Here is a 26,418-nt window from a genome sequence, read left to right as displayed (position 1 = left end):
GCACTGTTGCAACTCAGTCAGTGAGCACATCCTTTGCCTGCAGCAAGTCTCAAGTTCGATCCCTGGAATTTCCAGTTAAAATGTATTGCTTTGCCTAAGACCCTGGAAAGGCACCGCCAGTCAGAGTAGGATGTGCTGAGCTAGTTGAAATAGTCATATGACTCAGAGCCAAGCTACAAGTGACAAATTACACTTGCCTGGCAAGTGAACAGACTCACGTGTATTCCTCCCTGTTCGCTTGCCCTCCACTTGCGCTCCACGTAGTTCACTGGCCAGGCAAGTGTAATTCGTCACTTGTAGCTTGGCTCTCAGTATAAGAGGTTGCAGGGCGGGGGGCTCTAACACTTCTAACTTTCCAGTGAGGCTCCAAAACAGAGTGTGCGGAAGGCTTTCAGGGAAGCCAGAAAATTCAGGGAGAATTCACTGCTGGTTGTGGCATAAGCTCTTGGGGAGGGGGCTGGTGTTGTTCTTAATCTATTGTTTTAGTACATTATTTATATTCTTTTTACATTGCTGTTACCCACCATGGGATGCCTAGGAGAAAGGTATGTATATAAATATATTAAATAAATATAAGGCAAAGTCATAAGTTCATACGATCCGAGAAATTTCCTCGGAAGCAATTTAAAAAGAAGTATTCGAGTAGGGTACAACTAATCCAGCAACATGCTTACTTCTACTCCATTCTGAGTAACATCTGTGTCTTCTACTAGGGTTCCCAGGTGCCCGCTGGTGGCAAGAAAACTCCCGGGGATTTGCCCCCCTCATCCGTTGATCACCCAGCAGGCACCTCAGGAGTGCACGCTGCATGCACGCTCCCAACCGGCGCACCAATGTCATTTCCGGAAGTGACGTTATCACGCTGCCCACGGGAGTCTTCCCACACTTTGTTTGGGCCCCAAATGTGCTGAGCACAGGATCACTTGCACAGCTGGCATGGTGACATCACTTACGGAAGTGACTTCATCATGCCGGCTCCAGGGTGCACGTGCACTTCATGCATGCGCAAAAGAAGACCTCGTGCCTGGCAGAAGTGCTAGGTACTCAACCCTCCTGATGGGATGTTAGGGGTACCTGGCAACCCTATCTTCCACCCATCTGGTTAATTCGGATGATGTACTCCACAGTATACTAATGGCACACCCACTAATATGATAGTTGTGTTGTCCAAGTAGTATGTAATCACACGGTTTCCCTTCAAGCATGTGGGTAGAAAATATAGGTGGCACCTGGCGTGGGCTTTCGGGAACCACAGATCTCTTTGTCAGATGCATCTGGCAGGGAGAGCTGTGGTTATCGAAGGCCCATACTGCATTGGAATTGGATGGTCTAGCTGTTTGGCTGCTACAAACTAACAGGGCAAACTCCTTTGAAGCCAACTGATACACACACTAAAAGGAGATGTTTACATATACTAGCAAAGGGATGTTTTGGTTGCACCCTCCCCCTCCCCCCCAATTGCCTCTTCCCTCTCCTGCTCTTCTGTGTTTGACCAGTCTCTGTATCAGGCATCTGACGAAGAGAACTTGATTCTCGAAAGCTTATGCTACAATAAAATTGGTTAGTCTTAAAGGTGCTACTGGACTCTTTTTGATTTTGCTATCACAGACTAACACGGCTAACTCCTTTTTGGATGGGGATATCTATACTGCGCTGCTCAAAATAATATGTAAATGATACGGGAGTCCCTAAATGGTTAGCTAATTGATCTTCAGGTGTCGCCATGTTTTATGATTGCCAACTGAAAGATATTGAAGGATACGATAGCATTTTTTTAATCTAATCTGTTATGTGCCACCTGGATAGAAAGGCAGAAAATTAATATTTTAAATAAATGGATTGGTTGGATGCAACCAGTTTTTCCATTGGTGAAAAAGAGATAAGAGGGTCCAGAATGATCATTAAAAAGGCTATGGTAAGGAGAATAGGACCTGTATGGACAAAAACCTTGTGGGATGGAGGCTGTAGAATGGAAAGGGAATTGGGTGAGATGGAGTGCAAATGCTGGCTGGATCCAGCCTATCCTGGATTCCAGGCTGAAAGTTAGCTCAGACCTGCTACTAGGTAGCATTTAACGCACCTCTTCATGCCCCAACTAGAGCCAGGCATCCCATTCTCATTGACCCAGAGAGACTCACATTGGAAGCCATGATTCATAGTTCATCTTTATTTCTGACTGGAGTTCGTATCTGAAGATTGCGGTAAAGAAAAGCGCTCAATTCCTCTATCCCTCATTGGGGATAAGTAATTACAGGGCACAAAGACAAAAAAGGGGGCAATAAATTCACACTAAGGCAGGAAGAGAGGCAATCAGTTTCATGTTTCCCTCTTATCCCAGGAGGAAGGGAGTCAGAAGGGAATATCTGACTACAATTCCCATGAGTCTGTGTTCTTAAAGGTGCAGACCCATTATCTAGCATTCTCTAAAGCTAATACACAAGCTTTCTTATCCAGTTATAAGAACATAAGAACATAAGCAAAGCCATGTTGGATCAGGCCAGTGGCCCATCCAGTCCAACATTCTGTCACACACAGTGGCTAGAAATCCAGTGCCATCTAAAGGACTGTCAGTGAGGCCAGGACACCAGAAGCCCTCCCACTGCCTTCCTTCCAGCACCAAGACAACAGAGCACCAGAACAGTTATAACAGCACACATCCCAGTATTTCCTAGACTAACAGTGCAATCCTAAGCAGAGTTACTCCAGTTCTAAGCACATTGAAATCAGTGGTAACTCTGCTTAGGATTGCACAGTTAGGCTAATAACAGGTTAAAACGTGTGTCCAAACCAGGTTGAGAGACTCTGCTATGTTTGAATCACTAACATCAAGCTTCCATAACAAAGGCAAATAGGATACTCTACTGTTTTCTGGTCACACTGGCGGGCATTCAGGCTGCCCAGGAAGAGGTGGTTATGAAACTGAAGATGAACGAGAAATCGGATGAAGAGAGAGAGGCTATAGTAGAGAAACAGAAATGGAAGAGTTTTAAATACACCATTGCACTGGCATGTAAAATAGAACGTAGAGCGGCTTAATAAAAAATTAGGTAATGAGTTTTTACAGTGACATTTTGGCTACATAGTATCTCCGGGGTAAAGAGAAAGGGCAATATTGGTTGGAAGGAGAAAGAGGTAAGGCAATAAAAGTACCATTTAGACTTGGAGGCTGGTTCAATGATCTCGAGATGAAAATTAGAAATTTCAAGAGGGGGGATAAAGGAAATTCAGATCACTTACATTAGCATTATTCTACTAATCAGGATATTTTTCCATGTCAGGTATTTTCACAGAGATGTTGTGAAAGCGAACATTGTAAAGCATTTTGTAAATTAAAAACACACATAATGAATGACAAAATGTCGTACTAATTTCTTAGAAACTTAGTACAACCTTCTTACATTAAGAAAGGCCTCCAATGACATTAGCTGTATTAGACTGCACATAGCCGATTCGATTTAGAATGGACGGGGCTCTCTCTGAACCACGGTTAATTTCTAAGTCCAGTGTTCAGAAGTGATAAAAACTCTCTTTAGGTATGTTAGCTGTATGACTTGTAATCACAAAAATGCACTCCTCCACTCGCCCTTGTTCCCAAACATATTAAAATGAACACATCGGAGCAGACAGAAAATAAATAGTACTGTATATTCACATTCATCCTTTCTTTGAATTCTTACATTAGCATAGAAAATCTAGTTTGTGTTAGTTGAACAAATTCAAGATATTTTCAGCTGCACCTAATTTATGACTTTCAACCAAGGTAGGTCAGAACACAGTAAGGCAGGGGTCCCCAGGATGGTGCCTGTGGGCACAATTGTGCCCTCTGACAACTTTCGTGGTACCCACCAAATGTTTTTACGAAGGGTGGGGCTTTTACATAGCATGGCTTCTGATTGGCCATTGGAGTATTGATTGGCTGTGCAGATTTTTAAAACATTACTTTGGCAGAAACTGTTTCCACAGCACAAGGATCTTCACTGTGTGATCCAAGGTAAGCTGTAGCAGCCATTTTGTGGCTGGTTCCATCTCCTGCATTTTATGGCAGCCATTTTGTTGCTGCACTCATCACACAGTGTCAGAATGCCAAATGTGCCTGCAAGCTCAACAAGTTTGGAGACCCCTGCAGTAAGGGGTGGAATCTTCCCACCCTTAGGACACCAGACTATACAGCCTTCAAATTCAAATCCTCTCTGTCTTAGAAACTACAGAAGAGGGTGCAACGGGGCCAGTCCATTGGGTCCAGCCAACTGTTTTGAACAATCTCACCCAATTCTGCTCTGTACTACCATCCCTGCCCTGCATTGTTTTTGTCTATGGAGGTCCCATAATCCTCAGTTTAACCATAGTCAAAAGTGACTGCTCCGTCTATTTTCAGCAGCAGAAAAGCTGGCTGGATCCACTCAAGTATCTTGCACTCCTATTTTCCATTCTCAGAGCAGAACCACAAGTGACAAAAGGCACAGATTGGACACTTGTCTGCTTCCCTCAAGTTTTGATGGGAAATGTAGGCAGCTTGGCGGAATGTTGGACAAGTGACAGTTGAAAAGTCCATTGGACAGCAGTCAAAGAGCCAAGCTGCAAGACCAGGATGCCTACATTTCCCATCAAAACTTGAGGGAAGCTGACTAGTGTCCAATCTGTGCCTTTTGTCACTTGTGGTTCTGCTCACACTTTCCTCATCCTGTCCGGCACATAATGATTAGTTGATACCTGGTAAAATGAAGACAAGAAAATAACTTCCCCTGTGGGTCAAAAAAAAAAAAGGTCAGCTCTGCCCCCCCGACTCCTATTTTGAACGTCAAAGCATCTTAAAACATGTGCCATCAATGCTGAGACTTGGAAGCCATTTAATTGGAGAACAAAATGATACTCAATTCTCAAGCTCTAGTTATTAATTCCACAGAGGTCGGTACACACAAGGTGAATGGTTCATGATTTCCCATCAAACGAAGATCTCGGTGCCCTTATTAGCATATTAAACTTTTTTGAAGTAGAGGTGGAACATTTGACCTATTCATGTATACTAACTCGTGCGACGTGAATTAATTGTAGCCTCTCAGGAAAAATAAAGATTCAGGAGTCACCATGGACAGTTCGGAGAAGACATCTGTTCGCTGTATGGCTGCTGTCAGTGAGACAAGAAAAGAGAAAGCAGGTGCAAGGAAGGCTGGTCCTCGCATCTCTGGGAGTTTGCAGGTGAAAGGATGGGCAGGATTAGTCAGAGTGTATTAAAGAGGAGAGCCATCAACGTCCATAGTTGGAGAGAGAATGCTGGACCAGATGTCCCATTGTCTTCTCCCGATATGACAATTCATGTGAGTAAAACAGCATTTTCATATGGAAGGAGGAACAAGGGATCTGTGGGTAACAAGCAATTAGCAGATCAAAGGGTAATTAAGTTCTGAAATAAAGTTGTGAAGGTGACAGAGGCAGCTAAGCAGGGAATTGTAACAAGGCAGAGATAATATTCTGTATAGGTCAGAAGAGGATTCTACGAACCATTTAGTGTTGCTTGAAATAATGAAAGTGTACTTCTGTAAAAAAAAAAAATTAACTATTTTCAAATCAGTATTTAGTATTAGAAATCAGAACATGGAGACTTGGAAGAGCAGTCATAAAGGAACTAGGAAAGATTCCTAAATGAAAAGATGTGTCCCTGAAGATCAAGATCATTCCTACTACAGTATTCTCCATTAGGGATGTGCGTTTCGGCATTCAGAATGCCGAAAGAATGCCGAAATAAAAGTGTTTCGGCTTCTTTCGGGGAATGCCGAAACGTTTCGGGGAATGCCGAAACGTTTCGGGTAGCCGAAAGAAAAAAGCCGAAACGTTTCGGGATTCTTTCGGCTTTCTTTCGGCTTTTCAATGGGAAAATGCCTCCGTCTTCCCGGACGTCTGGGGGAGGCATTTTCCCACCGAATAAGCCCAAAATTGGTGGGGACCTTCCTCTAACCCTCCTCTAACAACCACCCAAGTTTCAGACAGATTGGACTTTGGGGGGCCATGTTATGGCCCCCCAAAGCAGGTCCCCCCATCCTCCCATAAGAAAGCGAAGGAGCAGCATATTGTTAGCATGCTGCTGCTAATCTTCTTCATTATTTCCTATGGGGAAAAAATGAAGAAGCAGGCTTCCTTTGCCAGGGGTGGCATTTTGCATGCAAAATGCCCCCTCACCCTCAGGGGCCCTTCTCCCACCCCTCCTCCCACCCCCCACCAAGGCTCAGCCTGCTCCCACTTGGGGGGGCCATTTCATGGCCTCCCCAAGTAGGTGCTCTAATCTCTACCACTGACAGCTGGGGGAGGCTTGTGTTGCCAGGGGTGGCATTTTGCATGCAAAATGCCCCCAAGCCCTCAGGGGCCCTTCTCCCACCCTTCCCCCCACCCCCCACCCAGGCTCAGACTGCTCCCACTTGGGGGGGGCCATTTCATGGCCTCCCCAAGTAGGTCCTCTCAGCCCCTAAAGTCCACCCCTTACAGCCCCACACAAACCCAATTCCCCCCCAGCTGCCACACACAGACCCAAATCCCCACATTAGCCCCTCACAGACCCAAATCCACCCCCACCTGCCCCACACCCATAACCCCAGGAACAGGCTGGCAAAGGCCAGCCCTCTCCCTTTGTTCCCTATGCTGGGAACTTCTAAACTCTCTTTCCCTGGGCAATTCTGCACAGCCCAGGGGTGCCACAATGGTGGGCACACTTCTGAGTGCCAGCTGGTCCCTGTGAAAGAGCACCTGAACCACAGACACCCTCCCTCAAATTCCCCCACCACCTACAGAGATGGCTGGCCAGCCAGCCCCATTGTTCCCTATGATGGGAACCAACTGCACAACAAAGAATAAAACAAGAACAACACAAAATAAAGTTTTAAAAAAATTATTTTCTCCCTTCCAAAGTACAAGTAGGCAAAGCATTATGACACATTACACCAGCAGTCCCCCACACAGAAAAATAACACAACTCACTTAACATCAGAGAATCACAAAGCACGATTCCTGTCAAAAACACTTTATTTCTTGAACAGCTTTAGGTTACACAGCAGGGGGGAACACCAAAGGGCATGGCAGCACTATCTTACACAAAAATAACACAACTCACTTAACATCAGAGAATCACAAAAACACAATTCCTGGCAAAAACACTTTATTTCTTGAACAGCTTTAGGTTACACAGCAGGGGGGGAACACCAAAGGGCATGGAAGCAGTATCTTACACAAAAATAACACAACTCACTTCACATTAAAGAATCACCCCAAAAAATTGCTGTCAAAAGAACTTTATTTCTGTAACTGCTTTAGGTCACACAGTAGGAAGGCACAACAGAGCAGGAAAGCAGTGTACTACACAAAAATAACACAACTCACTCCACATCAGAGAATCACACAAACACAATTGCTGCCAAAAACGGTGAAGTGGGTTGTATTATTTTTTGTAGTACGTTGCTATCATGCCCTGTTGTGCCCTCCTACTGTGTAACCTAAAGCTGTTCAAGAAATAAAGTGTTTTTGCCAGGAATTGTGTTTTTGTGATTCTCTGATGTTAAGTGAGTTGTGTTATTTTTGTGTAAGATAGTGCTGCCATGCCCTTTGGTGTTCCCCCCTGCTGTGTAACCTAAAGCTGTTCAAGAAATAAAGTGTTTTTGACAGGAATCGTGTTTTGTGATTCTCTGATGTTAAGTGAGTTGTGTTATTTTTGTGTAAGATACTGCTGCCATGCCCTTTGGTGTGCCCCCCTTCTGTGTAACCTAAAGCTGTTCAAGAAATAAAGTGTTTTTGACAGGAATCGTGTTTTGTGATTCTCTGATGTTAAGTGAGTTGTGTTAATTTTTCTGTGTGGGGGACTGCTGGTGTAATGTGTCATAATGCTTTGCCTACTTGTACTTTGGAAGGGAGAAAATAATTTTTTTAAAACTTTATTTTGTGTTGTTCTTGTTTTATTCTTTGTTGTGCAGTTGGTTCCCATCATAGGGAACAATGGGGCTGGCTGGCCAGCCATCTCTGTAGGTGGTGGGGGAATTTGAGGGAGGGTGTCTGTGGTTCAGGTGCTCTTTCACAGGGACCAGCTGGCACTCAGAAGTGTGCCCACCATTGTGGCACCCCTGGGCTGTGCAGAATTGCCCAGGGAAAGAGAGTTTAGAAGTTCCCAGCATAGGGAACAAAGGGAGAGGGCTGGCCTTTGCCAGCCTGTTCCTGGGGTTATGGGTGTGGGGCAGGTGGGGGTGGATTTGGGTCTGTGAGGGGCTAATGTGGGGATTTGGGTCTGTGTGTGGCAGCTGGGGGGGAATTGGGTTTGTGTGGGGCTGTAAGGGGTGGACTTTAGGGGCTGAGAGGACCTACTTGGGGAGGCCATGAAATGGCCCCCCAAGTGGGAGCAGTCTGAGCCTTGGTGGGGGGTGGGAGGAAGGGTGGGAGAAGGGCCCCAGAGGGCTGGGGGGCATTTTGCATGCAAAATGCCACCCCTGGCAAGACAAGCCTCTCCCAGCTGTCAGTGGTGGAGATGAGAGCAGAGCACCTACTTGGGGAGGCCATGAAATGCCCCCCCAAGTGGGAGCAGGCTGAGCCTTGGTGGGGGGTGGGAGGAGGGGTGGGAGAAGGGCCCCAGAGGGTTGGGGGGCATTTTGAATGCAAAATGCCACCCCTGGCAACACAAGCCTCCCCCAGCTGTCAGTGGTAGAGATTAGAGCACCTACTTGGGGAGGCCATGAAATGGCCCCCCCAAGTGGGAGCAGGCTGAGCCTTGGTGGGGGGTGGGAGGAGGGGTGGGAGAAGGGCCCCTGAGGGTGAGGGGGCATTTTGCATGCAAAATGCCACCCCTGGCAAAGGAAGCCTGCCTCTTCATTTTTTCCCCATAGGAAATAATGAAGAAAGATTAGCAGCAGCATGCTAACAATATGCTGCTCCTTCGCTTTCTTATGGGAGGATGGGGGGACCTGCTTTGGGGGGCCATAACATGGCCCCCCAAAGTTCAATCTGTCTGAAACTTGGGTGGTTGTTAGAGGAGGGTTAGAGGAAGGTCTCCACCGATTTTGGGCTTATTCGGTGGGAAAATGCCTCCTCCAGTCGTCCTGGAAGACGGAGGCATTTTCCCTTAGAAAAAAGCCGAAATAATGCCGAAATAATGCCGAAAGAATCCCGAAAGGCGAAAGCCGAAAGAGATTCTTGTTTCGGCTTTCGGCTTTAACGATAGAGAATCTTCTTTCGGCTTTCTACTTTCGGCTATAGCCGAAAATTTTTGGCTTGCACACCCCTATTCTCCATTACTATGTATGGATGTGAAGTTGGACGGTAAAGAAAGCTAACAGGAAGAAAAATTGATTCATTTGAAATGTGGTGTTGGAGGAGAGTTATGGTTACCATGAATGGCCAAAAAACCAATAATCTAGATAATTCAAGCCTGAATTCTCCCTAGAAGTTAAAACAATTAAACTGAAGCTCACATCATGAAAAGATCAGACTCAGTGGAAAGGACAATACTGCAAGGAAAAGTTGAGTGCAGTAGGAAAAGAGGAATACCCAACACACAGTGGTGTATTGACCCAATAAAGGAAGTTTCAGTTTGCAATACCTGAGGAAAGCTGTTAATGATAGACCATTTTGGAGGTCATTAATTCATACTGTCTCAGTAAGTTGGAAGAGACTTGATGGCACATTATATACCCATTTATTCTTGAACTAGCAACAAAGCCTGTTGTGAGAAAAAATACAATGGTCTGTAGAAAGGGGAGGGCAGGCAGGCGGGCATTTCCTCCTCCTCGGTTACTGATCCCGGCCAGATGAAGGAGGGGGGGCAGGCATGGCCATCTCCTCTGCGCCTGATCCCAGCCGAGTGAAGGGGGGTTAGCATTGCCTCCTGCTCTGCACCTGATCCTAGCTGAGTGAAAGTGGGGTGGGCATTGCCTCCTGCTCTGTGCCTGATTCCAGCTGGGTGAAGTGGGGGGAACATTGGTACCTGCTCTTCCCTGATTTTGGCAGGTTGAACAGGGGGTGGGCATTGCCTCCTGCTCTATGCCTTATCCCAGCCAGGTGAAGATGGGGGGCAGGTATTGTCACCTGCTCCATTCCTGATCCCTGCCGGGTGAAGTCACAGGGCAGGCATTGCCTCCTGTTTTGCGCCTGATCCTGGCCAGGTGAAGGGGGAAGGGAATTGCCTCATGCTCTGCTCCTGATCAAAGTTCATAGAGAAATTCATATTATATGTCCATTTTTTGTTCTTTCTTTAAGCAGAAGCCCATCAAGAAGAGTCTACGGGGAGAAGTGCTCCGGAGAAGTTGGCAGTGTTCCAGGGAAGTTGGCAACGGGTGCACCATGTTAAGAATTGACTTGGATTGAACCAGCAGTTAAAAGGATTGGCTTGTGAAGAAGCGATACAGAACGGGTTGTTTTAAGGGCTGGCGCACCTGTTGCCAAGTTCCGTGGCGCACTGCCAACTTCTCTGGACATATAATATGAATTTCTCTATGAACTTTGATACTTACCTTTCGACGAGCATTGGTTTGGACTGAATTTGGATTAATTGTGGTACTCACCAATTTAGAGAAATTGACAGTTTGGGGTATTTTTGAATTACAAGGAATAGATATATGAGATTCTTTGATGTATATGATGTTTTTAATGAACTTGTTTACACTTTTTGCACTTGCACTTTAAAAACTTTAAAAATTAAATTTATAACATTTATCTAAGTCTCTTAGGACCTTGTGTCCCCTTGAGTTTTCTACATTGTTAAAGCAACTGAATGAGCACTAGAGACAAGCAGAAAACAAAATCCGAACCAAAGTTCATCACGAACCAGGCCAGTTCATGGTTCGCGAACCGGCAGTTCATCAGAGCCCATTTCTGATGAACCGCCATGAACTTTAGGCCAATTTGTTTGTTTCATTTTTTGGTTTGTCACTGCAGACAGCCTGGTGCCGATCAATCAGTTTCCTTGGCCACAGGGAGAGGTGGGCTTTCTATAGCCCTGGAAGTGATGTTTTCATGAATCAAACAAACTGGTTCGCTTACTGGGGCAAGTTCATGAAAGTTCGTGGTTCATGGTTTGTGAAACGCGATGAACCATGAACTTCACAGTTCAATATTTTCCCAGTTTGGGCCCATCTCTAATGAGCACTTATGGAAAAGAACTCTTCATTTGCTATACATATAGAATAGCCAACTGGTCGCTCTGTAAATTATTTTTGCAGGCCTCGTTGCTCCTTAGATTCCATGATTCTATATAATTTTCTGTTCTGTCCACAGATAGTCAATCCCATCCCGTAGTGAGAAAGAAGACAGATAGAGATTTCAACAACAACAGTCTGTGATACATAATAAGGGCACTTTCACACTGTTTGTGGCAAAACAAAGTGAAAATGGGAACGCAGTGAGCAGAAATAGATTTTTTTTAAATCTAAGCATTAATTGTATTAGAGGCCTATACAAGGCTTGAAGTGCCCTTTGCTGCATATACATCACTTTCAGAGGTCAGGGGGAACTCCCAAGTGAACACATTCATGCTGAGTTTGATACTGTTTCCACTGTGTTCTTTTCTTTGAAACATGAGATGTTTAGCTTCAGCCTCTAGTAGATTTCACAGACCAGTAGGGCAAATCCTGTGTTCTTGGTGTAATTCAATGTTCAAAGTTGTTTATGGGGCTTTGTAGGGATATACGCAGTGATTCCACACCAATTCATTTCCTGAAGAACTGGCTACAGTGTGAGAACGCACACATCTTAATTACAGCAAATTACCCCTGATGGAATAAACAATCTGCTGAAGATTGGGGTGGAAATGGAAAGTTTAAATTTCCAGTTCCACAGGGAGGGCAAGGCTATTCAAAAGTTGTCTTTAAATCACAGCAACCGTGCTTTTGAAGTGGTACGCTAATACAGCCAAGCAGGAAATAAGCCTGATTAGAACTTTGCAAGTAATTGTTGAGTGCAAAAGATATATTAACAATAAAATCTGAGACTTATCGTCTGCAATGGAAGTTGACACTTGGCTAAGGAAAAAATGGTAAATTGAATCCATTAAAATGACATTAAATAAATTAGGATATTCGTTTGCTTGTACATTGCTTATCGCTTTCATTTTTAGAAAATATGGCTAGAACTCTCAAGAACTTAATTGGTGTTGGGGGCGGGGGGGGAGGGATAATTATTTTGATGGCCCATGACATGTTTATGTGTGTTATTCTATTGTTGTTCTTAACTCAAAGCACGACAGTTTCGACTGCATTTCACTTCAACACAACGATATTTGTAATAAAAAAAGAGAGGAATACATTAGGTTTATTTCAGACAATTAAAATTCATCATATCCTTAGGCCTTTCCTGAGCAGGATTAACAGTGCCGTTTTAAAGAGAGAAACGTCCTTCTAAGCCCATTGACTTCGATGGGTTTAGAAGAGGGTACCTGTGCTTAGGATGGCACTGTAAGTTGCCTTAATCTGTAGTACATATTGTGGACCTTGTTTATCTTCCTTGCAGGAAAAAAAATGGAACACAATTTTGCCTGCTGGCAAAATTCCCACAATGCAGTTACATGAGGTAGTTGCACTTTCTCGGCGAATTTATTCTGAATGGGCCTGAGTGGGAAAAATCTTCTTAAGTAAGAAATGCAATAAATGTGGGCGTAGTCATTTTCATTTACTACCTCTACCTTGAACTGCTATGAACAAGAATCAACTGACTCCCACAATGGGTGTTGAACTGGTGACCTGACGCACGTCAGGCAGGATTAGGTTTGCCGGCAGATCACAAGCAATTGGCGGGAGGCTCGGTGGGGAGGGAAATGCAAATTGCCAATGGCATGACATACCTTCTGGGGTGAGCTCAGAGATGATGCCATCTCAACTCTATGGTTTGCTGTGTTGGCCCAACGCAATGCTGCAACTTCCAAGTTCCCACCAGAAGTGACATCACACCATCATAGTAATGGTGGTTTCCCCTGCATTTCTTCCCTGCTGCCCTGCTGATCGGCTACGGGTGTCTGGGGCTGCCAGCAGGCAGGATTCATCCTGAGTGCCGACACTTGTCTTTGACCAAAGGAAAGAACTGGACGGATAGTGGCCACAGCAGCCAAGGCAGCTTCTTTGCACTAATTTGGATGTGCATAAAAAAAGAATGCTGCTGGCTCAAAAAGAACAACGTGGTACGTGTAGTTCCTTAGGAGGAGGTTCCTGCCCACTGAGACAGCTTTAAGGTTTGAGAAGGGATTAGGACACAGAATGTGGTCGCATACACGCCCCTTTGGTTTCCATTTTGATTTGGAATATTCTATGATCATCGCCTGCCTTACCTGCTGGACAATATACTGGGTGGAGCCAGCTTTGGTGGGTGGTACTTAAAGTAAAGTAAATCTGGTTGTGCAAGAACACTTCTGTGCATATGTTGATGTGACACTTACAGGCAGGGCTTTTTTTCAGGGGGAACGCGATGGAACAGAGTTCCAGAACCTCTTGAAAATGGTCACATGGCTGGTGGCCCCACCCCCTGATCTCCAGACAGAGGGGAGTTTAGATTGCCCTCCGCACCGCCGAGCGGCACGGAGGGCAATCTAAGCTCCCCTCTGTCTGGAGATCAGGGGGCGGGGCCACCAGCCATGTGACCATTTTCTCCAAGGGCAACCCACTGAGTTCCACCACCTCTTTTCCCAGAAAAAAAGCCCTGCTTACTGGTGATACTCCCTCACTGGATCAGGCCTGCTCACTGATCCCGGACGATGAGGAGACCTGCTCTTGTTGATTGCATAAGCTGCCAGGGCCAAAGTAATCCCAGAGACTGTTGATTTTTAATGACATTTTCTTTTGCGTTGGTGTTTCACAAGAGTGCGACTGCTCTCTTCCATATTAGACAAAGAAAGGAAGTAGCCATTTGGGTGCTGAATCCCCCCCCCCCAAAATGCTACTCAGCATTTCCCAGGATCCTAAATACATGGAAGTGCACACTCATAGGACTTTTAAAAAAATTCACAATGCTCACAGTCTCCATGGATACCCTGGCAGTAGATAGGAACATTCTATCTCTACCTTCTTTGGTAACGTTCTTCACAGTTATGCAGAAATCAGTGGAAGATCACTGGAGCAAAATTCCAGGTTTAAAGAAAAAACAAATCACATTTGGGACAGCGCTGTACGTATCCACTAATTGCTAGAATATTCCGTTCACTCTTGGGAAATTTCATACAGATAAAAGAAAACATCGCCATTTTATATTCAATTAAAATTCTCCCTTGGAGAACAGGCACAGGGAGGCATTCAGGAGCCCAAGAAAGCAAGCAGCGTTGCAGGGTGGGCACAAATGATACATAAATAAAATGTCACTGGGCACTTCATGGAGCAGCAGTTTGGGGTCATCTCTGTCCTGGGCATGCAGGGATGGGATAAGGGGACAACTCGTGGAGTTACAATCCAGCCCCTCTGCCCACTCTGTGAAACTGCTATGTGATTTTTTTTCTTTCATTCTTTTCCCCTAAGAACAGAACAACATATATACACGCATATATATTACGGGGGGGAGGGAGTAATAAATACAGCATCTTGAGTTTCAATTTTAAGGGAAGTCCAGTGTGGCAGGAGAGTTATGGCCTTTTAACTGTATTCTCTGATGCTATTTTCCTGTCCCAAAACAAATTGCTTCCCCTCCCTATCAGATTAGATTTTAATTATTTGATACCCAAATGCATATCTCAAGTGCTGGGGAGGGTGGGATCTACCAGTATCCATTTAAGTAAGTTTATTTAGTAATACGATTCCTTCGGTCAGGGAGGATTACGGTATTGAGAAATGCATTTAGTTTCCACCTTTTAAGGCTGCAGTACAGAACAGATTTTCAAGAGGGCACGTGGTGTAACATTACATTCTTACAGCCCATACTGTATGTTTACACAGGAGTAAGTTCTGCTGAGTTCAGTAGAACATTCCTAATTAATTAAGTATAGGATTCTAGCCTTAAAGCTACCTGGAAAATAAGTCCCCTGAGTAAATAGAACTGAAATTCTAATCGATTCAAGTTTATCTCTTGAGTAGTCTTATGACCACCTATGCAAATGTATCTCTGCCTTTATCTAAAGCGACCACTTGGGTGTTTGCTGTGCAGATTTTTTTTTAATGTCTCTATTAGCCTGTGAAGCTCTCCAGAAATTAACTTTCTAATCGCAGCGTGGCTCAGGTGTGCTGTGTGCTGACGCAGTTCATCATTCTTCATGTTCCAAAGAGAAAATTTTGTTTAACTGAATCCTCTGATGTTAAAACCAGAGAGTTCTACAAGCCAGATGTTCAAACCGTTGGCTTGGAACACCTAACGGTTTCTGAAAGTTCTTGCCGGTAGAGTATTAGCAAACGAGGGACGTGTGGTTTGCAAAAACCACCGACTCATTTAGCTTCAGGTTATTAATTATTCAAGTTCCATCCATTTCTTTTATCTTTGCCGTCTGCAGATGCTTCGGTACATCAGTGTAGGGAATGGCATTTGTTGCAAGACTGTTGATATAAAACAGAGTTCTCGCTCACTCAGTCTTGTATCTCGTTCAGATAAGGAGCTGGAAGTAAGCTGTGCTCCTCATTCCTAACAGCAACAGCTGCTCAGTATTCAGGGATGTCTTTCTCTGACCCCCCCCCCCCACCTCCCTACCCAAGAATGACCCCATCTGATGTTATATAGGACCCAAACCAACTGTGTTTGGGTTCTGGGAAACATGCTTGGGCTGCTGTACCTGTCTGGATAAGCCATGATTTCTTTGTTCTCATCTTGGGAAAAGATTGTTTGATATTCTGTTGTCTATGGATTTTTTAAAAATATGTCTCTGTGTTAGGGACAGAGCAACAGAAGCCGCTTCAGTAGACTTTCATCCTGACTCTCCAACCTAAACCACTCACCCCTCACAGATGACAGACAAGAAGGCTTCCCCCTTCCTCCTTGTTAATATGGATAAATGTATTACCCTGGCGTAGGCCGTTTCCACACATCCTTATGGGCATGTCTCATCCATGAAACTCTAGTGACTTTTCCTCAGGCTTCCTCACAGCTATGTTTGCTAAACATAGGCATATCGTTTAGTTACCGTTTTTTCTGAATCTTTTCAGGGACCACACTTTCAGCCATTTTTTATTTTGCTGTGGGGTTGACGGTACGGTTCTTTGGCATCTGAACGGTTAAAGCACTCTGAATAATCTTCCCATCTCTGTCCAGTTCCTCCCCCGAGCTCTTCTCCTTTCTTATTGTATTTCCATGGAAGCCTCCTTGCAAATCGAGCTGCATGCACTCACGCATGTGCCAAGTTAAAAAAAAAACAAAGGGAGGCAGGCAATTTCAGGCTACAATGACTAAAGTGCCCAACCTCCTTTCCAAAACTGCTTTTGTTAGGAACTGTTTTGAAGCTATCCTGCAACCTCACAGTGCAACATAAACACTTGTGGGGCATGTGTGTGGAGGATGAGTTGTCAGAGCGATTCAGCAAAACACACACCTAAAGCCAACAAAGAGCGGGAACGTCGGGCAGTGTGCAAACAGCCCTAGTTTTCCACAGATCCCTTGTACTTCTGATTTATGTTGTTCCTCTGTTCCCACCCTCACCTCTCTCATATCCCATCATGCCTTCCCCAGACTCCCTGACATCACGCCTGTAATTGTATGGGCTATCTCCTGTTTAATTTTTCTGTCCCAGCAATACGGCTGAAACTGGAAACTGCAGGAGTCTAATTGGGCAAGAGGACATAGCTGACTGCTTAGATTATAGGAGCACTTTTAGATCCCATTTATGTTGGTGAAACAAAGAAGCACAGGCTTAAATTTGTTCTGCGGAATCAGTGAGAATGAATAGTGCCTATTTTTACTTCGATCATGTCCAGGTTTTTTTATTATACCTTAGAAAAAGTCATGTCTGTCCACATACTCCACTTGCATTGGCCTCAATCCAAAAACAATCATGAAGAAGATTATTGTGACACTGAGAGATCTCTGTCTTTTGGTGCTACACCTCTGAAGATGCCAGCCACAGCTGCTGGCGAAACGTCAGGAACTACAATGCCAAGACCAAGGCAATACAGCCTGGAATACCCACAACAACCATCGTTCTCCGACCGTGAAAGCCTTCGACAATACACATGGAGAAGATTATGTTCTCTGTATGTGGCTTCCACCTCACATTTGACACTGAAGGGTTTGTTTGTTTATTTAAAACATTTGTATGCCACCTTTTCACTCAACTTAGGGTCCCCAAGGTAGCGACAATCAAAGCAATGTTCAATATACAGAATAACAATTAAATGAAACATATATACTTCTGAACACAAACAAGGATGAGGACCAGTGAGAGTTGATGAGGGACCAGGTTACCAACTTCCAAATGAGGAGCTGGAGATTTCCCAGAATTACAATGGAACTCCAGGATGCACAGACCAATTCCCCTGGAGACATGGCATCTTTGGAAGGCGGATTATATGGTATTATATCCTGCTGAGATCCTTCTCCTCAAACCCTGTCCCCCACCCCCCAGAACCATCCCCAAATCTCCAGGAATGTATTGCTCTAGAGTTGGCAACTCTGATGAGGTAATGCCAAACAAAACAAATCTTCACCTGCTTTCATAGGTTCTTATAAGAACTTTTAATTTTTAATTAGTTCATTCTTCCCTGTTCTCCTCTGAAACTCTGAAACGAATTATGTGCGCATACATTCTGCCATCTAACAACCATGGAAATCAAGAAGAAGAGCTATGTCAGCCAGCAGTCAGCTCCCAGAGGAATAATCACATCTTTATAATGCTAAAAAGCATTCCCCAAAATATACCATGTCAAATACAAAAGAAAGGAGGAGATACTGAATGGAAACATATGCAGAACAAGATAGAACAATGCAAACATGCATTAGAAATCCCATTATGAGGCATACATATTCATATTAGCTGTAACTTTCAGAAAGGGCTCCAAATTAGAATTATATTTCACTGTCCAAGCAAATATATGATCAAGCTGTCAAATCCTCTTGTACAAATCTGTCTAACTATATCTCCTATGTTTTAATCACCGCATACTCTTGCAGAGTGTTGCATCTTCAGATCCAAATAAGCCAATCACAGCTCTTTAATTAACTAGAATGATTTTAATTGAATGAGAATAACAAAACAAAATTATAACCCAAATGAATCAGGAGGATTTCATCGCCCTTTAAATAAATTGCTTGTTTTCACTTCATTGCAGAGCCACATTCTTTGTGCTGCTGCTGGATTTGTATGTAGCCGTTTCAATGAATAAGGGACGTTAGACAAAGGGGAAATGGTTTAGATGAACTATAAGGTAAAAAGAAGTGTGTCTCCAATTCATTTGTCTGAATAATTCCACTCAGAAACGTTCTTTTTGCAGGAAAGGTTATTCAGATTTTACCAAAGAATATGGGAAGTACTGTCAAAGAACATATCACGCCTCTTGAAAGGTACCTGGATTATATCATTGAGACTTCCTGTCCATAGTTTGATTGACAGAGAGACAGTGGGAAAACTTTAGGGTATCCTGGATGACACATCTGCATTTGATCTTTTTCAATCTAGCTTCATGCCTTGGCTTTGAGTGATGGAGTCTGTATTAGTTGTTGTGGTGGATGGTTTCCACTGGCCAATGGACAAGGGAAATGCATCTTTCTTGATCTTATGAGGCCTTTCTGCTGCCTTTGATTCAGAGGACCAATCTCTCATGCTGAGACATCTTGAGACCGGAATAATTAGAAACTTCTACGTATGTAGTTAGTGCTGTCGAGTCACAACTGATATATGGTGACCCAGCAAAGGGCTTTCAAGGCAAGCAGAGGTGACTTGCAATTGCCTTCCTCCATGAAGTCTTCCTTGGTAGCATCCCATCCAAGAACAGGGTTGCCCGCTCCTGGATGAGAATTTCGTGGAGATTTGGGGGGTGGAGCCTTGAGAGGTTGGGATTTGGGGAGGGGAGGGATTTCAGTGGAGTCTAATTCAATTGAGTTCACCTTCTAAAACAACCATTTTCTCCAGGGAAATGGTAATTCCAGGAGATCACCAGCCACTGCCTGGAGGTTGGCAGGCCTATCCAAGAACTGACCCCGCTTAGCTTCTGAGATACGACAAGATGGAGCTATGCCATGCCATCATAGAGGCTTCTGCAGGCCCAGAGAAATGATGCTTGGCCCTTGGCCCTCTTTCCTGGCCATTTAAGTTTTTGGCTTGTTTTGCATTTTATTTCTCTCTTCCATGGACAGATGAACAGTAAGATAATGCACAGGAAACCGCTCTCAGTGTGGACATCTATTCATTTCAACCAAAGTTTTTAAACATGTGTACATGCTCTTGAGTGCTCTGACCAGATTGCTCCATTAAAGTGAATGAAACCCTCTTTTGGAGGGGCAGGGGCTCTTTCTCTACAGAATTTAAAATGAAACCAAATAAAAGAACTAAAATGCACATCTATTTTCTGTAGCAGAGGGCTCATTTTCTGGGATTTATTTTACTATATTATGAATTATTTCATGTAGATTTATACCTAATGGCAATGAGGAGCATCTAGTTCAGCGGTGTCCTATTTTCTCTCTCTCTGAAACTCCCTGTTGCTGAAACAATCTTTATGCATGATAACATTTTGTTGAGATGTTTCGGGAGTGATCCCTGTGTGATTAAAAATCATTATTCCATTAACTTCTGCGCCAAAAAAAGAAAAAGAAAAAGAAAAGAATTAATGACTTCATGAATCATAATTAAGGCTTCCAGGTTTTTTGGCTTGGAGAAAGCTAAACATTCTATGGGTCTACTTCTTATCTGGCTTCATGCTTCATTTTTCATCCTGTATTCATTTGAACATGGATAACTGTGCCACTCTGTTTTTATTTCTCTGCTGTCCCTGCCATTACAATCACTGAGTCTCCAAGCAGAATAAAAGCAAATAGTTTTATCATAAAGCTGCATGCTACTTCTTATATGTGTTTGTCTGTTTACTTTTAAAATCATATAAAATATTGAGTCAAACTTAAACTCAGAACAACTCATTTTTAAATTTAACCCAAGTGCAGATTCTGTACAAGTGTGTCCCATTTTTGCAAGGCAGAGCGAACTCTAAGGATGGAGTCATGTCAACAACACTCAGGAGCCAAACTTTACCACAGGACCTTGTGGAGTTTCAAGGCTTAAAAAGTTGTCCTGAGGGCTGCTTGAGCCAGTGCTCTTAAGTATCTGAGAAAGCTCAAATAGATCCTACCAGGCCCCATCCTCCTAGGGCAGAGGTCTCCAAATTTTTTGAGCCTGCAGGCATATTTGACACAGTGTGTTGGGTGCAACTACAAAATGGCTGCCACAAGAGGTGAAGCCGTCCACAAAATGGCCACCACAGGAGATGGAGCCAGCCTCAAAATCTCAAGAACAACATTCAATTTGTATACTGCCCTTCAGAACAACTTAACAGAGCGGTTTACGAAGTGTGTTGTTATTATTAGAGATGGGCACGAACCGCATTACGAACGTCAAAAACCCACGAAAATGGCGATCGCGCGATCATGACCTGGCGGTTCGTGATTGGCCATGGCCAATGAACCAGCGTTTGGGAGAGGCCTGGTTCATTGCATTTGGGCTCAGTTCAGGAAGCCAGACAGTCAGGCGTCAGCAATCTATTCCCCTGGCAACGGAGCCAGGGGAATGCCTGAGCTCTGTCTGCCCTCCTTCTGTCACCCTGGAAACCTGAATGGAAGTCCAGCTTTCCTTGATCAGCAGGGCTTCCTTCCAACCACGAAGCTGCAAAGCAGTTACAAGTTGGGAGAAGACACCCAGGGGAGGGAGGGGGGAGGGGGGGTTCTGTAGCCATGGGCACTCCAATCTCATCCCTGCAAACCCTGATAGGCAGCTCTGACGACCAAACATAGATCTCCTGTGTTGCTGAATGGGACCCATGCTTATAAATAGCCGTGGTCTCCCAGGCTGGGTTTCACTTTCTGCGAGCAGTGGAGTGGGACAGAGCTCTTGCTTGCCACTTGCTAGCCTTTGGGGAGAGACACAGAGTACAATTGAGCTTGGCATCACCCACCATTCCTGTATTGCTGGGAACACCAACATGTTCCACTTTGGCCTCTACGAACCATGAACCGGTTCGGCAACGGGAGATGTTTGTTGCGGTTCGCGAATTCAGGATCGTCGTCTGCACTGAACCACAATCCGCTGGTTTGTTAATTATTTTTGGTTTGTGCCCATGTCTAGTTATTATCCTTACAACAATCACCCTGTGAGGTGGGTGGGGCTGAGAGAGCTCTGAAAGAAGTGCAGTTATGCTTAACTCTAATAGTAAAACATCATATCAGGCAGAAACTCTGCTTAATGGGATGCTTTTTAAAGTGGCCATATTGTTTAAAAATATTTTCTTATATACACACAGTTTATGTTCGGTCATGCAGTGAAGAACCTTGTGGTGTTGTGGCAGCTACTACTGAAAGCATTTTTTAAAAATCTGCTCTGCCAATCAGATCTCCAGTGGCCAATTAGAAGCTCCACCTGGCACTGCCCTCTTTCTAGAAACACTTGGTTGTCAACAGGAAAGTTGTTGGCTGGCACCATGGTACCCATGAGCTCCATGCTGGGGATCTCTGTCCTTGGATAAAGAATGCTTCTAAAAGGGCTCGTGCATGCACGGAGGGAGTGGGTCCTGTGGCATCCATGGCAAGTGGAAGCTGGTCACTCTGAACTTAGAGGCTGCTGGGAAGGAAGGTCTTCCAGAGGTTCTGACTGCACACTTGAAGAAGTGTGGGCTTTAGTTCCAGAGGTATCATTTCCCTCTCCACTGTTCTTCCTTAGATGGGGCTGCTGGCTCAGCTGCTAAGGGTGCTAGATCAAGGACCAGACTGGAAAACTCATCTAAGTCAGTGTCCAGCTCATTGGGTGGGCACATGACAGAAGATTTTAGCTTGATTTATCTCTAATTAATACCATGTTATTGAATGAAACTCAAAAATTGCTCAGAAGAACCCATCCGATCAGGAAATAAACACATCATTGCAATGTAACATCTCACATCACAATCCTAAGGAGAATTACTCCCTTCTAAGTCAATTGAAGTCACTGGGCTCAGAAGTATGTAACTTTGCTTAGGATTGCACTATTAGAATGCTTTCCTTTAGGACAGGAGTGGGGAATGTCTGGCCCGCGGGCCGTATATGGCCCGTGAAGTCATTTGGACTGGCCCACAGAAATCGGCAGAGCTGCACGCGAATCCTTCCAATCCCACCCTTCCCCCTGCTCCCACTTACGCACTTGGTGGGGGGGTGCACTCCCGCACCACAAGAACAGGCGGCAGTGAAAGCAGGTCGCTCTTGCTGCCACCTCCTGCTGTTGCCAGCACTGCCTGCTGCCGCTGCCACCGAGAGCAACCTGCAGTGCTGGTGAAAGTGGCCTGGCACTGGCGTCAGAGCTGCTGCCACTACTGCTGCCACTGCCACCACAAATGGACCGCAGCGGTGGTGGCAGAGCTCGGAAACTAAGCAGGGTCAGCCTTGGTTAGTAATTGGACGTGAGAGGTCCAAGGAAGACCAAGGTTGCTATGCAGAGGCAAGCAATGGCAAACCACCTTTGTTATTCTCTTATCTTGAAAACCCTGGTAGGACTTGTCGTAAGTTGACTTGATGGCACTTTCCACCACCAGTGTGTATTATAGGAATCATTCTGCTTAGAAGCTCATGTCACATAACTCTTGCTTGGAACTACCCTCAATGAAACAGCTGCTGAGATTCTACAAACTTTCTCTTGTGTTGAGATCTTTAGATTACCTTAACATGGCATCAGAATCCATCCGTGGCACTGAATAGCTTGGTTAACAAATATATTCATGCAACTAAGAGGTTTTTCCGTTGGGACAAATCTGGTTGATTTGTTCGGCTAATGGTAGTACCTTCCTTTGGCTCAAGATGCCTTCCATTGATAAAAGCTCTTATACTAGTGGAGAGTTCTTGCACCACTTTTAGTACTGAAGAAGGTGTTATCATTAGCAGAACAAATCCATAAGATCGAACCCACTGTAAGCAGAATCGGTAACATTCAAAGATTCATGAAATTCATCTCATGCCTCCCATACTACCCAGAAATGTACAAAATTCCCCTGAGAAATTTTTGCTCATCTTATGAAAAATCATTGTGCTTCCTTTGTAATTACTTGGATGTTTTGCCAGAGGAGTACCTCAAATTTAACTTCCAGTTTTTATTTCAGCAAAATCCAGTGATCGCCTAGGGCGATCTGTAGACTCCCCCCACCCATCCACAAATACAGCTTAAGAAATTTCACTAGTGTTTTTTTGCCTCCATCAGAATTTCGTAGTTTCTTTACCTATGGAAGAATCTCCTATTGTACTCTAATTAAAATTTGGCAACTGTACTTGCTGAATATAAATAAAGACACAATAACTGCTATGGCATGTGTTGTACACTGTAGCAGGGCTTTTTTTCTGGGAAAAGAGGTGGTGGAACTCAGTGGGTTGCCCTCGGAGAAAATGGTCATATGGCTGGTGGCCCCACCCCCTGATCTCCAGACAGAGGAGAGTTTAGGGCGGCGCAGAGGGCAATCTAAACTCCCCTCTGTCTGGAGATCAGGGGGCGGGGCCACCAGCCATATGACCATTTTCAAGAGGTTCCGGAACTCTGTTCCACTGCGTTCCCACTGAAAAAAAGCCCTGCACTGTAGTATGATATCGATTCAGGGCAGACAAACAATATACTTCTCAGCGCAACATATGCATTATCTTAAGGAGACTCCTTAAGACTTACACCTAAGCAGTGTTACATGCTTCCAAGTCCATTGAAGCAAATGAGTTTAGAATAGCGTAACTCTGTTTAGAATTGCACTGTTAGACACAATCACGGAGGATAGGTTCATCAGTGGCTATAAGCTAGGATGGCTAAATAGAACCTCCCCATTCAGAGGCAGCCTACCTCTGAATACCAGGTGCATGAGGTGGAGGCAACAACAAAGGGAAGTTTTTGAAGGGCCCTTGGGGAAAGGGGGGTGGACTAAATAGAGTTTTGGTCTTATTCAGCAAGGTTCTTCATATGGCAGATCATCCCAAGTACATACCACTAGACCGTTTTTGCTTCTTATAACAACACACATACATAGTTACACTGGATTAAAGTTCTGTACAGATGGAAGGTGGCATGGTATAGCCCAATCTTGTCAGATCTTGGAAGCTTTAGCAGGGTCAGTACTTGGATGGGTGACCACCAAGGAAGACTCTGGAGAGGAAGGTACTCTTAAACTACTTTTGTTTCTCACTTGCCTTGAAATCTCCTTGCTGGTGTTGCCATAAATCAGTTGCAACGTGACAGCATGCATACACACAAACCTCTGTAGCTACCGTATGAAGCCTGCTATTACTACAACCAAAAAATGCTATGGAAAAAGAGATATCTCATACTAAAAGTATTGTCATCCACCACCTTCTTAGATGTGCACGTTTATGCACATACACAATCAAATTCCAACTCATATGGGTGTAGTATTTTCTAAATTCTTTACAAAGAATATGCACATACACAATCAAATTCCAACTCATATGGGTGTAGTATTTTCTAAATTCTTTACAAAGAATAAAAATGTCACCAAATAATAAAACTGGATAGCTTGACAAGGAAAGATGTCCCCCTAATAAAGTAGAACATTTTAGATGTTTCATCCTAGCAGTTTTCAGCAAAATATGATTTCCTGCCCAAAGGCAAGGAAAGATTAACCAAGTCTGTTCGGCTGCTCACCCAATAACTCAGCTGGAAAGGAATCTAAAGAGCAAATTGCAAGTTTCGCAAATGCAATCAGTTTATCAAGGTCAGATAAGGACAAGAACATGAAAGGATGGAATTCAGGATAACAAAGGAGTGGATAGCAATACTGTGTGATTAGAACAAAAATGAGGGCATTTGCTGAATCACTGAGGTTCAATGCACCACAAGCTGCAAACTGCATTGGCACAACTCCATTCACGAGCTGAAATTCCTGCTGCTGAGAAGAAATTAGTTTTGCAGGCAACAAAAATTATCTCTATTTTCCTTTATTAAATTGAAAATGAAATTGCCTGATAGTACAGAATGGAACGGCCTGTAGATAGCTGATAATTTTCTCCCCCAGAGAACTTTGTACTAAGTTGCTTAAGTAGCCATAAGTCAAGGTCGTATTACTAGAAGAGTTATGCCCTTCTGACTTCACTGAGGTCAATGGGCTTTGAAGGGTGCAACGGCTGCTTAGGATTGCACTGTGAAAGGCACTGCCATGGTTTAATGGATCACAAAAAGAGTCAAAATTTAGCACTGGTTTATTAGGTTTGTATTGAGTAAAGTGGACCAAAGAGGAAAAAGTGTTCATGCAGATTTGATCTTTGGCCTAGAACAGTATGTGTACTCAGTGGCTATGAGTGGATCCTATCAGCTTTTTAACTTGATCTCAGCCAGTTATCTTCCTTACTGCAACTCCATGTGACATGGGTTCACGTCGGTTCGATAATTCTCAATGTAGACTTTGGGTGGGAGGGTCAAAAGGGCCCCCTCCCTCTTTTTATCAATGGGAAAAATGTAGGATCCAACTTTATTTTTTAAGCTGCATAATAATACTGCTATCAAGACAAAAGGTGGAAAATGGATTTTTTTGTGTGGGGAGGGGCTATAATTTACTGGCGCATCATACAGAAAACTCCAGAGCCGTTTCCAGATGGCTTACCTTCTGCCGCTCCATGCCACAACGTCACGGCTCGTGCCAGAGAAAACGCGAAATAGCGCATTTTCTCACACGAGTTTTGCGCAACATTGCGGAAAACTTGCGCGAGAAAACGCGATATTTCGCGTTCGCCCCAGCACGAGCCGCGGCGTTGCAGCATGGAGCGGCAGAAGGTAAGCCATCTGGAAACGGCCCAGCTTTGATGGCTGGCATTTCCAATGAAAAAGATCTCATATACCTAGGCTGAAATAGACATCTCTTTGAGACCCTGGAGAACAGCTGTCAGTCTGAATATCTAGCACTGGCATAGATGGAGCAACGGGTTTGTTCAGTATAAGATAACTTCATATGTTCACACCCTTCAGCCGATAGAAATGAAGAATCATTATCTAAACTTAGACATGAGAGCCACTGGGTTGTAGTAATAAGACTATCAGACTTGATCCTGTTCCGGAACCTCAGTCACAAAACTCAAGTTTGATCTTCATAGAACCTGGACAATTGTGTTTCTGAACCCACATTTAATGAGTAATGCATGTGGGGAAAGGGGCAATCTGTAAAAGAGAACCATCAGTGGGGGAAAGGGATAGACAAAATTTTCAGTGTACATCAGTTCTCTTCTCCCATTCCCCTACCCGCTAAACCTTGAGGTCGTTGTTTTCCATAGCCAGAGTTACTTCCAGACTTGAAGCTAAACATGGCATATATCGGGAGTGGAGAGTTCAAGTGGGAATCGGGGCAGAGGAAAGTTCCC

At 44.2% G+C, this 26,418-nt stretch overlaps 1 protein-coding gene across 1 annotated transcript in view; it reads left to right on the top strand.

The window, feature by feature from the left end:
- Positions 1 to 26,418, top strand: part of GPC6 (glypican 6) — a 1,020,154-nt gene that overhangs the window by 631,386 nt on the left and 362,350 nt on the right. The gene's annotated exons all lie outside the window — the stretch shown is intronic.

Source organism: Eublepharis macularius, chromosome 3 (genome assembly GCF_028583425.1).
Source record: "Eublepharis macularius isolate TG4126 chromosome 3, MPM_Emac_v1.0, whole genome shotgun sequence".
Lineage (NCBI taxonomy): Eukaryota > Metazoa > Chordata > Lepidosauria > Squamata > Eublepharidae > Eublepharis > Eublepharis macularius.
The sequence above is the reverse complement of the archived record's forward strand: the minus strand, read 5'-3'. Positions and strand labels throughout refer to the sequence as shown.